General features: G+C 34.2%; 1 protein-coding gene across 1 annotated transcript in view; it reads left to right on the forward strand.

Moving 5' to 3' along the window:
- DACH1 (dachshund family transcription factor 1) overlaps window positions 1–13191 on the forward strand; it is a 434735-nt gene that overhangs the window by 179806 nt on the left and 241738 nt on the right. The window lies entirely within an intron of this gene.

The raw sequence follows: 13191 nt of genomic DNA on the forward strand, positions 1-13191 counted from the left end.
CTGATTAGGGGTGGGGGGGAGGGCAAAGGTGGCCCCAGGGCCGCCTTTGCCCTGCCCCCCAGCTCTTAGCTCCCCCTGGGTTTCCAATCACTGTCAGTGGCAAGGGGCTTCTTCCTGCTTTCCCTTTTGCCTCCCTGCATTGTGCCTACATATGCAAATTAACCGCCATCTTGGCGGCAGTTAACTGCCAATCTTAGTTGGCAGTTAATTTGCATATAGCCCTGATTAGCCAATGAAAAGGGTATTGGTCGTACGCCAATTACCATTTTTGTCTTTTATTAGATAGGACTAGAGGCCTGGTGCATGAAAATTCGTACACTCAGGGGAAGAGGGGTCCCTCAGCTCCCTGGGGGATCGGGCCTAAGCTGGCAGTCAGACATCCCTCTGGCAGCCTGGGAGCCCTCGGGGGATGTCTGACATCTTACCACTAGAGGCTCCCACCACGCTGCTGCCCTAGTCAGTCATGAGCCAGCTTCTGGCTGAGTGGTGCTCCCCCTTTGGGAGTGCACTGACTACCGGGGGTCAGCTCCTGCATTGAGCATCTGCCCCTTGGTGGTCAGTGTGCATCATAGCAACCTGTCATTTCTGGTCCTTCCACCATTAGGGTCAATTTGCATATTGCCCTTTTATTATATAGGATTAAAAGTAAAGATCTGGTTCCAAATTGTCAGTGAACATTTAAACTTTGAAGTTGAAGACAGTAAATAGTTTATTACCAAAAACATGATGAAATAAGATGATGTCATCATATTACGTGGATAGCAACACCTCACAAAGTTTAACACCATCAAGTGACTTTGCAGTACGTGGAATTTGTGAATAACTGGTGATCATATGCCAAAACTCAAAATCAAAATATTAAGTTATTTTTGATAGGCTTCTTCCTGGCTTGATGAACAGAGAAACCAAAGATAATTAAACTCATCTTATCTTTATGTGCATTTATTTTTGAATTAGGATCATTTCATTTATTTCTCTGGTTGTGCTGTTCTCAGACTTTTTTTTTTTTTTCATTTACTTTTTTACTTTTTTTCTTTGTAGTATCTTTGAACCCAGAAACCAGAAATTCTTTTAAGCTTATTAAGCATTATATTGAAAAAGACCTCATACAGTCATGCTCAATAGAAGGATGAGGAAATAGAGCCTCATCAGGAGAGTAAACTGAATTGAAAAGTGGGTCTTAGACAGATTAGCGCTATGTAGAGCTCAGTGACTAGCTTTAAGACAAGGTGTGTGTGTTCATTATTGCCTATTTCACTTACTTTCAACTTTTAGAGATTGGTCCAAAGCTTTGAAATGGCCAAAGGTTTGCTTCTTGCACATAAATGATGTTATCTTAATATATTCAATATGATTGCTCTTTTTACATATCATTTTTGTAGCTGGAGAAGTTTAGATTTTAGGGAATATAGGATAGCTCCATCCTTGAGTTATTTACTATCTTAAAATATTGACCTGAAATCTAATGTTAAAGAAATCTTATAGTTCTCAAAAGAGTGTAACATTTTTCTTCTAGGAAGAACTTAGAATATTGGTGAAATATGATTCAACATGAATATGTAGACTTTTATGTCCCAGGACTTTATTTATATTTGCTACATTCTTTTCCTATATTTGTTACTTTCTTAGAAAAAAAGATGTAATTTTTTTCTTTCTAAAATGGGTGAACTATTTTATTTATTTTTTTAAAATTCAAAGAAATGTTTTATATTGCTATTGTTGACATTAAGCAAACTATTTTTTTAAAACTATATATTTTTATTGATTTCAGAGATGAAGGGTGAGGGAGAAAGAGATAGAAACATCAATGGTGAGAGAGAATCATTGATTGGTTGCCTCCTGCACGCCCCACACTGGAGAACTATCCCACAACCCTGGCATGTACCCTGACTGGGAATCAAACTGCGACCTCCTGGTTCATAGGTCGACGCTCAACCACTGTGCCACACCAGCCAGGCCAAACTAGTTTGATGACATTTCTACTATGTTTTTGACTTGTGAGTTTATAATGTTAAAAATTTGTTTTCAATAGTATATTTATTGTATCAATATCTTTGAAAGACTTGGAAATCATGTTTCTAATACTAGTAAGACAAATAAATAAAGATGTAAGTCTAAAAAAACAACAACAAAGAATAAACTCCATCCCCCAAATCTCAAATCCTCTCTAAGATTTAAATTGTAGTCTACCTATGAACATTGACTTGTACTTTTATACTCCTAGTATTACCATTTGAAAAGCATAATTGCAAATTTGCTTTCAAATTTGCCAGAATTGGTCCTGTGAAATAGAAAATTCATTAATGTTCCCCTAGCTGGTTTGGCTCAGTGTATAGAGTGTTGGCCTGCGGACTGAAGGGTCCTGGGTTCGATTCTGGTCAAGGGCACATGCCCAGGTTGTGGGCTCAATCTCCTGTTGGGGGCATGCAGGAGGCAGCCTATTAATGATTCTTTCTCACCACTGATGTTTCTATCTCTCTCCCCTTCTCTCTTCCTCTCTAAAATCAATAAAAATATATAAAAAAGAAAATTCATTAATATTTACAAATTTATAAAAATCTATCAACTTAATAATTTCCTCATTTTTTCTTTTCAACAATTAAACATTGGACTTAAATAATATATTTTTCTGGAGGCTTCTGTTTATTTCAGAAAAAATATGACTATTTTTATATTTTTAAAAGTCTTCTCAGCTCTAACATTACGTATTTCACTATATTTTATTTACTTATTCACTTGTTTATTTATTTTTCCCTCTTACACTTCATAAAATGCATTGATTTTTGTTTAAACTTTCAATATGCTTCTTCAACACATTAAAGTCACTTTTTGAGTCATCTAACACAGTGTTCCAGATCACATTACCTTCATCTCCTTCTAAGTTATTTGAGATATGTTCCCATTTTGAGCTTTAGTTTGAATAGGAATATATGTTAAAAAAACAAAACAAAAACAAAACCACACCTTTGAGATTGCTTATGGAGTTTTTATTTGTTTGTTATTTTGGTTACTTAAGTAGATTTGTGTGTAACCTTAGAAGGGGGTGTGGGCAGATGGTGATAATTTCCAAAATTTATGGTCTTCATCAGATGCCATAGCAACCAGCAGTGGAAGTCAATGAAAGAAAGAAGGCTCTTTGTAGAGCTTCACAATGCAATACCTCCTGTAGTGCTCCCTACATTGATTTGAACTGAACACATATCATAAATCATTTATTATAATAAATACCAGTTTGGAAAAAATTCATCTTATAACTGGAATTATGTATATTTTCCAGTTAAGAAAAGGGTTACTTAAGAATTCTAAATACTCCTTTCTTGTTCCAGGAGAGCAATTTGGCCAAATTCTGATTTTATCTTTAGGCAGAAGGAAAACTAGTTTTGAAATACAATTTTATATAAATACTAAAAGGTAACTCAATGAGTCCCAGACATTTGCATTTTACATCAAAAGTAAAGTTATCTCATACCTAAATATTTTCAATTGCACTCAAATTAAATAAGTGAATAATTTATAGTTTTGTTTCTTGGGCTGTCTATTCTTTCACAGTGACCTTGTAGGCACATAACCAATATGTGTTCAGGATAAATAAAGTAACTGAATGCTCATAGGCATTATATTTAAAATTTAAGAAACTATAAATGCAGTTTTACCTTTTTGGAACAATACGAGGCCAAGGCGATATTAACCAATAGTTAATCCCATTGAAACATTATTCTCTTTAGAAAAAGATTGTAGCAAAGTATTTTCATGTGGGTTTATAATTCAAAAACCTATTTTTAAAGTTTATATCCTTTATTTTTGATGCTAAATGTTAATAACTAACAACAACATCCACACTAACTCTTTTTGTATTATCAACATTTGTAATATTTTAAATCCATTAAAGATTTCAACTTCTGAGGGGAAAATTCATAGTATGGAAATGTGCCTTGTATGTGGAGAATTTTTTTTTTTATAACGAAGTGTTATATTCCCTGAGGAGACTCACAAGTATTGATAACATAAAAATGCACAAATAAATGAATCAATCATCATCATCAATAAACTAGAAGCCCGGTGCACAAAATTTGTTCACACCCGGGAGGGGGGGGGCATTGTCCCCTCAGCCCAGCCTTCACCCTCTCCAATCCGGATCCCTCTCACATATCGAGACCGCTGGCTCCTAACTGCTCACCTGCCTGCCTGATCACCCCTAACCACCTCTGCCTGCTGGCCTGATCACCCCTAACTGGCCCCCCCACACAGGTCTGGTCGCCCCTTACTGCCCCCCTTGCTGGCCTCGTTGTCCCCAACTGGCCCCCTGCCAGCCTGATCGCCCCATGCAGCCTGCTGTTCAGTTGTTTGGTCATCCCTCACTAACCCCCCTGCCAGCCTGGTCGCCCCACGCAGCCTGCTTGCTGTTCAGTCATTACTGTTACTGTGACGATGTCCTGGGCAATTTGCATATTCCTCTATTACTAGTGTAGATTACAGATAACAATCTCCTGAAATGTCTTTCTCAAAAATCAAATATGATATAAACTATTTAGACCAGTGATATTTATGTAGTATTTGTATGTATGCATTTTCACCTATTTATATATTAGAAACATTTGTGAAGTTTAATCACTAGACATTTTGAGGGTAGTATTCACAGTTTCTATAAGATGTGGACATAACTTTGAAGGTCATTATCAGCCTCCCACATCCAACAAGTGGCTGGTCAAAGTATTGTGAGGGACCCAAGCATGGTGTGGTAGACATGCATACAAACAGTCTTGGGGAATTTTGAACATTTTCGTTAACCTTGGTATCCCAGTGTATAGCATATTGCTTGCTACAGAGCAGATATTCAAGATAAATATTTGTTATATGAATATGGTTAATATATCTTTAGTAATGAATTTCTGAGAGGAATTAAGCTTCAGAGATACAAATGTAAGCATTGGTGTTATAATGCAGTGTGTAGTATCCCCCTAAGCATGGTTAGGCTCCAGATGAAAGCTTTTGAGTTTAGAGACTAAAAAGGTGCACTATTTTTTTGTTTACAAGTTATGATGACTACATTTATCATCAACAATTGGTGAAATTTATATCCCTAAATTGATGCTGTAGAGAAGCAATATTTACAGGAATAAAATGGCAAAGGAGAACATATTAGTCTTCAAAATTCTTTCGTAACACTGTATCATTCACTATGCCATGTAATTCTTTAAGGATTGGAATCCTCACTGAACCCAAAGTATCTTGATATATAACTAATTTAGTGCTTTTATAAATAAAATACAACATAATTTAACTGAATGTAAATATATCTTTGATATGGGGAGCTAGATAATAAATATACTTATTTTATTAAATGTATAATACACATTATCATCAAGCATTTCAATAAGTCACAATATGCCTTGGGTCTCTTACTACTGTAGAAATTCATAAAAATCTTTTTTTTTCTAAGCTCTTAGAGCAAATATCTGTTATTTTTAGATTTAATTATATAGTCATGTATTACTAGATTTCTGGACCGGCCTCTCCTCTACTTGATTTAGGAGAAAATTACAGTCTTTTCTTCTCTAATTTGTTTCCCTCTCCAAGTTTCTATTGAGTTCTGCAGTCTCATATGGGCCATAGTAAGAGTTATAATCTACTTACAGGTCTCTCTCAATAGATTTGTAGCAATGAAGTTGCTAATATCCTTAATTGACTAATTGCTGGGTATTATTTGCTTCTTTTTTAGTAATATGATGCCTCCTTTGACAGTTGAGAAGTTTATTTACATTAAGAAAAGCAAATCCGATATTAAGAATCAACTCATGATTAAAATAGTGGGTGGTGTGTGGATGAACTGGGGTTTTGTGGATTACCTATGTATTTGTGAGATTCTCAGTGTTTTAATCCCTTAGATGTACAATATGTCAAATGTTGTCTTTTATCACTGACTGCAATTTATCGACCAGTAGGAGCTGCTATTTCTATCCTGTTTTTCTCCTTAAGCAAGAAATACAAATAGAGTGTATTTTTCATTCAGGAAAACAACCAACTTTGCTGTAGATATATGTTGAATCTTCTTAAAGGTATTGTAGGACAAAAGTCATTCAAAACAAGATAAACATGATAATTTGCTTGTCTCTTTTGCTGTCTCCTGTGGACTTTCCCCACTGAGATGTACTTCAAAGTTTTAACACCTTCTCTTAATGATGGGATTCAGGTTTGTTGCTAAGGTTTTAACTATACCATGCTCAAAGTTTTTAACATGTTCTCCATGCATTTTGGGGAAAAATACATTTTACATCTTCTCTTGCCTCGTTATAAAGAAGTAGAATTGCTAATTGAAAGTGTTGACAGGACCAAGCATTTCAGAAGAAGTTGGCAAATGTCAGAAAGACAATACAACTTTGCATTTAGTGTCCTAAAACTTCCATTGCTCTAGTCTGAGCGATCGTAAGACCTGATTTGAAAACATTCTGCATGTTTTTCAGATCCTTTTCATGCAAAGGATTTTATTAGGTTATGTAATCATGTAAACCAACATTATACTAAAACTTCTGAAAGTGCTTATTTACGCCTAAACTTAGTGGATAGGAATATAAAATCCAGATAAAGGGAAAAAAAACAATACTATATTACCCTGCACTTCAAATAACAGCTGAAATACTATGGGTAGTCATGGCACCATGATTTTTAGTAGAATATTGACTAACTGGTGAGCATTAAGAGAATAGACTAGCGTAACAAGAATTTGGAAATTCTGGTGATGCTTAGTCTTAAGAAGACGTGCAGAAGGTCAGAAAGAGGATGATAGAATAGATTCATATATTGCTCATCTGCCTACAGAAATCTAACTGATGGACAATCATTACAGAGAGGGCTGCATTTGCTTCCATAAGGAAGAGCCTTGCTACATCAAGAACTGCCTAAGCATGGAATGCATAACTCAAAACTTTTCCTTAGACAGAAGGGCTAAAAAAAAGTGGGATGAGAAGTTGTTAGCCAAGGTTTTTATATTTAATTAATTTTTATGACTCATATTGTTCATGGCAAAAGAGAGGAATAGTTTTTACAAACGTTATTTTCCTCCTTGACCATCAGCTATCCATTTTCTCTCTTAGCAACCACTGTTGTTAGGGATATTTAAAGGTAATTTGCATTGGAGGAGGTAGATTGAATAAGACCATTGTGTTCCCTTCTAATTATAAAATTTTATAGAGTCTATTTTTTTACTTTGAATTATTCTCCCAAACTTGATATGCATTTCTAGTTAAATGGTGTCCATCCTTCAGAGCTTTATATCCTAATATTATTTCATAGTTTTTAAGATAGTTTTTTTTTTTAAATTACTTCTGAGGTAAATATTTCAGATTTATAAGTTATCATACTGTTCATTAGACTGGTTTTCTTCAATGGAATAGTTAATTCATGGATACAACTATGACTATGGTAAGCTAACAAATACTTTTGTTTCAATTGAAATAAACGTTTAAATCCTACTTTTTCCTTTGTCCTTTCACAACTATTCCATGAAGTGGTGCATAGCTGTAAATTTAATAAAAATAAATGGCAATAATTGACAATAATATAAATTAATGCTTATAGTTGTAGGATTTGGAGTAGAAAAAGATAATATAATATTAACCAGTAAAGATTATTGTAAATGATAGAAGATGTGAACTCTTTAAGTGATTTAAGTAAAAGACCTTGAACTTTACCATAAATTACTTTGAATTGACTTTCCAATTTAAAAAAATAAAGTCTTCAAGTGAGGAATAAATTCTTGAAAACATAGGAACCTTCCAGTCACACCACTTTTTAACTGTAATAATTAAGCCAGTCAAATGTTTTGATTCTTTATTTCTCACCCGGTAAAAAAGAATATTTTTATTATATCAAAATGACTTTTCTTGCTGAATTGAGCTAAATGTCAAGTGACACAATTTATACCAGCATTCTGCAAATGATGAAACTAGACAAAGATAAAGTATTATTATTATAATTATAACTAAATGGGATGATCCAATTGTTATTGATTATATTTACTAATTTTCCATGCTCATATCAACTCCATTCTATTTAAGAATAAAGTGATAACTTTTTTAAATGTATAGCTTAAGTTTAGGAAATATTAGTTTGGCAAGTTGTTCAAATTCATATAAATGTACTCCATAGATATTCCTGATAGAGGTAGTTAACACTAAAGTTTGGTTATTACATGTTTACTTTTCAGGACTTACTGGCAATAATTTCCTTTTATGAATTTTTGTGGGAAAAATAAGCTTTATGGTTATGACATATAAGACTATTATATGTTCAAACTATATATTGTTTTCAAAAATATGCACACTACAAATTGTCATAGACCTTAAAGATGGAGATGCCTTTCGATTGATTATGCTATGCCATTTAATTGTTCAATATGAATTAAAGTATACTGTGAAGTAAACAATAAAGTTGGATTTCAAAATGATAAAACTGTAACCTAATTCAATAAATTGAATCAGATTACATAAACACTCTTGGACTTCATTAATAAAGTAGTCAGTATAATTAATGTGAAAGCTTTTTATCATATTCACTTGTTGATATATGGCTTAGGATATAAACAGTAGACTAAACTCTTTCAAGTTCATCTTTTCTGCCATTTCACATTTTAATTAAAGTTGCCATGAGGCCAATTCCTAGAGAAGGCCAATTCCTAGAAAAGCCACCAGGGATTTGATTGTTTTATCTTTGCTGATTTTAGAATACAATGAGGTGGTTATGATTTTCTTTTTAAAGGACATGTGTTTTTGAAACAGCATGGTATTCGTATGGCTCTTAAGTTGAACTGGAAGGTCTGGCTTTCATTCTTTTCCTTATCACTTGCTAGCAATGTGACCTTGACTAATACCATCTGGTCTCACTTGTTCAATCATCACAAGTAGATACTGGCACCTAAAACCCCACTTTAGCAAAGAGAAAAAATGTTAAGGGACTTGTCCCAAGTTTCACTATTGTGTGCTAGAGTCAGTTTTCAATTCAAGCTTTCTGACTCCAATTTACTGGTTATTTTCCTACATTAAGCTGCCTTCTGAAATACTTACTTTATCATCTATAAACCAAACATTATAAGATCTGCCTTATCTCCTACTTGATAGGACTCTGTGAAGAACAAATGAGCTAATGTATCACAAAATGCTTTCAAAGTCTTATATAACAGGATGTCATCTGATATTTAGTTTTATTATGATGATATTCAAAACAGGACTTTTGCCTTGTTCAAAATAGAAACCAGTTGTTTATCTCCCTGTTTGAACCTATGAATTCTGGGAATGATGGTTCCTTTCCTATGATTATGGCATCAGGTTATAAACATATCCTCAATTTTTTCTAAATTTATTTTTAAAAAATGATTTTATTGATTTCAGAAAAGAAGGGAGAGGGAGAGAGGTAGATAGAAGCATCAATAATGAGAGAGAATTGCTGCCTCCTGCACACCCCACACTGGGGATCGAGCTCACAACCCAGGCATGTGCCCTTGCCTGGAATTGAACCTGGGACCCTTCAGTCTGCAGGCTGACGCTCTATCCACTCTCTATCCCTCTCCGTAAAATATCAATAAAATATATATTTTTAAAAAAAGTGGAACCTGAACAGACACTTAGAGTATCAAGAGCATTTCCTTGGACAAAGAGGAGCAACATATGGAAGAAATCCTAGGAAAGCAGATTAGCAAGAACAGACACACAGATACAGAGGAAGGAGACATTATTTAGAGACACTGAGGATGGAGGTTTGAGTAATGGAGAAAGTCTGCTAAGAATATTCATATAGCCAGCTGTTGTGGCTCAGTAGTTGAGCATCAAACTATGAACCAGGAAGTCATGGTTCAATTCCTGATCAGGGCACATGCCCAGGTTGCAGGCTTGATCCCAGTGGGGGATATCTAGGAGGCAGCCTATCTCTCTCATCATTGATGTTTCTATCTTTCTCTCCCTTCCTCTCTCTGAAGTCAATAAAAATATGTTTTAAAAAACAACGTTTAGTTAAAAACTACTTTCTAAATGTGAAAATGTAGCATGGTGAAGGTTTTCAAAATCTTGTCTATTTTGGATACTTTCATCAATGTGTTAAAGCAATAAATGCCCTTTGTAAAATCTATTGTTTTATTAGTTAATGAAATCCTTTTAGGGAATTATATTAGGAGAAAAAATTTAAGAAGAATAATATGGAACCATGTTGATTCAAATTAATATAAATGCAAGTATATCTAAATTTAAAGAAAATTAATCTCTTAATAGTATAATACTAGAGGCCTGGTACACGAATTCATGCATGAGTGCGGTCCTTCAGCTGGCCCTGTGGGATTGGGCTGAAACTAGCCGACGTCCCCTGAGTGGTACCAAATTGTGAGAGGGTGCAGGACAGCTCGAGGGACTCTATAAGTGCACAATCGGGGCTGGGTAGGGATGCAGGAGGTTGGCTAGCTGGGGAGGGACCGCAGGAGGGGTCCAGGTCACGTCTAGCTGGTCACACTCAGTCCCAATGGGCTGGACCCCAGCAGCAAGCTAACCTACTGGTCAGAGCATCTGCCCCCTGGTGGTCAGTGCATGTCTTAGCTAGTGGTTGAGTGGCCTTAGGATATCATTAGCATATTAGGGTTTGGTTGGTTGAATGGACAACTGGACACTTAGCATATTAGGCTTTTATTATATAGGATAGTAATATTTTAAAATTATTTGAGCATGACATTCTTCTCACCATACATAACCTTTTATTGAATATATTACATTTAAGGATACCATTATCATATGACCTATCCATATGCGTTGTCTTTTTTATTTATAATGTCAATTGCTTTCTCGGTATAGATTTCATGAAATAATAATATTCTAAGAATTTTTAAAGTTACCATGAGCTCCGCATCAATCATCTATAATAAAATACTATATGTGTCAATAAGAGAGGACCTGTAGAAGGTAAACATTTTAGAAACATGCACTTTTCCCAAATACTAATATTGTTATTTTAATGAAACAAGCAGATAGTCTCTTTTGCTATTCTTTAAATTCGTCATAAAAATAGTCTGTATCATAACCCATTAATGCACTATCCCATATTCTTAACAGTAATATTAATTTACCCTTGAATGTGTCAACTGTCAATCTAGTTAATTTTGCCAAGATCACTATTGTTCTTGGCCTGAATTCAAGAAAATCTATTGCTTCTAGGGTTCCTAGGCATTAATGTCCTAAATTTCATAATTATAATTAAGCACATGTAACATGGACTATCCTTATATGTCCGTGTTTCTTTTATTGGTATGAATCAGATCTATTTAAAGCGAGACCTTAGCCATGTAAAGATTTGAGTGTACTATTGCTTTTTTCTTTAGTTTTTCTTCACAAAATATTATTCAAAATACCTTGACCTATAGTCTTTATAGTAAGTATTTATTCCTATTCTATATGAAAAATGTGTCTAGAATTTTATAACAAATATGGTTAATTCACAGTTCCATCATTAATATGACTCCAAATTTCATCTCAATCTTCAGAACATAGATTTAAGATTTTTTTGTCCCCTTTGCTTCATATTTATAATAATTGTGAGTATATACTTGTTTTTTATTCACTATTTTCACATTAAACTCCTAATGAACAGGGCATAGAAATTATTTCAATAATTTATGGCTATTAAACATTCAAATTCTACATTTATTTTATTATTCTTCTTTATCCTGTTTTCCAAAGGTGGGGGGATTGTTTCTGAAATTCACAAAAAGTTTAGTCTTGATAGAAGAATTAACCTATAGCATTTTTTATTTTACAATGAATCTCAAAATTCAAATGAAAGATTTGAATATTAGGACCTTGACTTGACTCACCTCTGCTTAATTTTGACAGTTGTCTTAAAGTGAATTTAGTGTTTAATGAAATTTTCTGGACTGATAACTCAAGACCTGAAGAGAACAATTCTAGTAGTGAGAAAGTAATTTTCTGGCCTAATTACACCTTCGACCTCACTACAAAGTCTGTCAACAAAAGTGCCAGGTTTGATCATGATTTTTTTGACGTGTATTCACCAATCTATTTCACACAGGAGACTTTTAACAATAGCATTTGGTATTTGCAACCTAACTAAGATTTTACTTCTGGGAATTAAACCTCAAGGTACTATTGCTTAAATCCCTTTTAGAGTTGAAAAATTATGTAGATATTAATGAACTTTATGTATTGCACTTTTTGGAAATCTGAAAAGCTATATTGAGATGGTAATGCAAATTACATGAAGTATTAGGAAATTAATGATAAATTGGTTTTAAAAAATTAACAACTAGAGTCTCTGGAATCTTTATTTCTTGTCTGTATTCACGGTAAAGGCCTAGAAAAAGTTAAAGAATCTAATAGTTTGGAATCTATAAAACTAGGCTCTTAAGGGGATCCTTGATTAAACAACTTATTATGTATGACATTGGCAATTCCCTTTAATGTCTGAGCCTGAATTTTTCTCTATTTCAGTGATAAAATAGTTAATGTTTAATTGTTTAATTGTCAACCCTTGATTTCCTTCTCCAATAACTTTTGATTAGAGGACACTTAAATGTTGCATTAAAGATCTGTTCATGCTTTTCATATGAACCCAAGTTCTGCTCCCCAAACCTGAATTATCTATTTCTCAAACTTGTTTATTTGTTTTTTTCCCCTCTCCTCTTCTTCCCTCTCCTCTTCTTTTTGAGTTTTATTTAAAGCAGTTTAAATGTCGGTGTTTATGAAACCTTGTGTTAAGCAGAGACTTAAGAAACAGAAGATAACTGATGGATATTCTTGAATTAGTGTCTCTGCTCTTTCTGATTTAATTCCTCCATCTACTTCTAATACTTTTCTTAGATGGAGAAGTTACTCCCACATACACATGTACTCACACACATGCCTCATTTCTAAATAAGTAAGGGACATATAGTAATTAAATACTTGCAGTTAATCTGAAATGAATATTTGTTATATTTATCTTGAAACACATTCATAACTATACTAGAGGCCTGATTCATGAAATTCATGTAAGAGTAGGTCTTCCTTCCCCCCGGCTGCTGGCACCGGCTTCCCTCTGGCACCCAGAAATCAGGCTTCCTTCACAGCCCCGGCTTCGTCCAGAAGATAGTCTGGAAGGATGTCCAGTCTACTTAGCATATTATACTTTTATTATTATAGATGAAAAGCCATTTGTGGAATATAC

Source organism: Myotis davidii, unplaced genomic scaffold (genome assembly GCF_000327345.1).
Source record: "Myotis davidii unplaced genomic scaffold, ASM32734v1 scaffold10, whole genome shotgun sequence".
Classification (NCBI taxonomy): Eukaryota; Metazoa; Chordata; class Mammalia; order Chiroptera; family Vespertilionidae; genus Myotis; species Myotis davidii.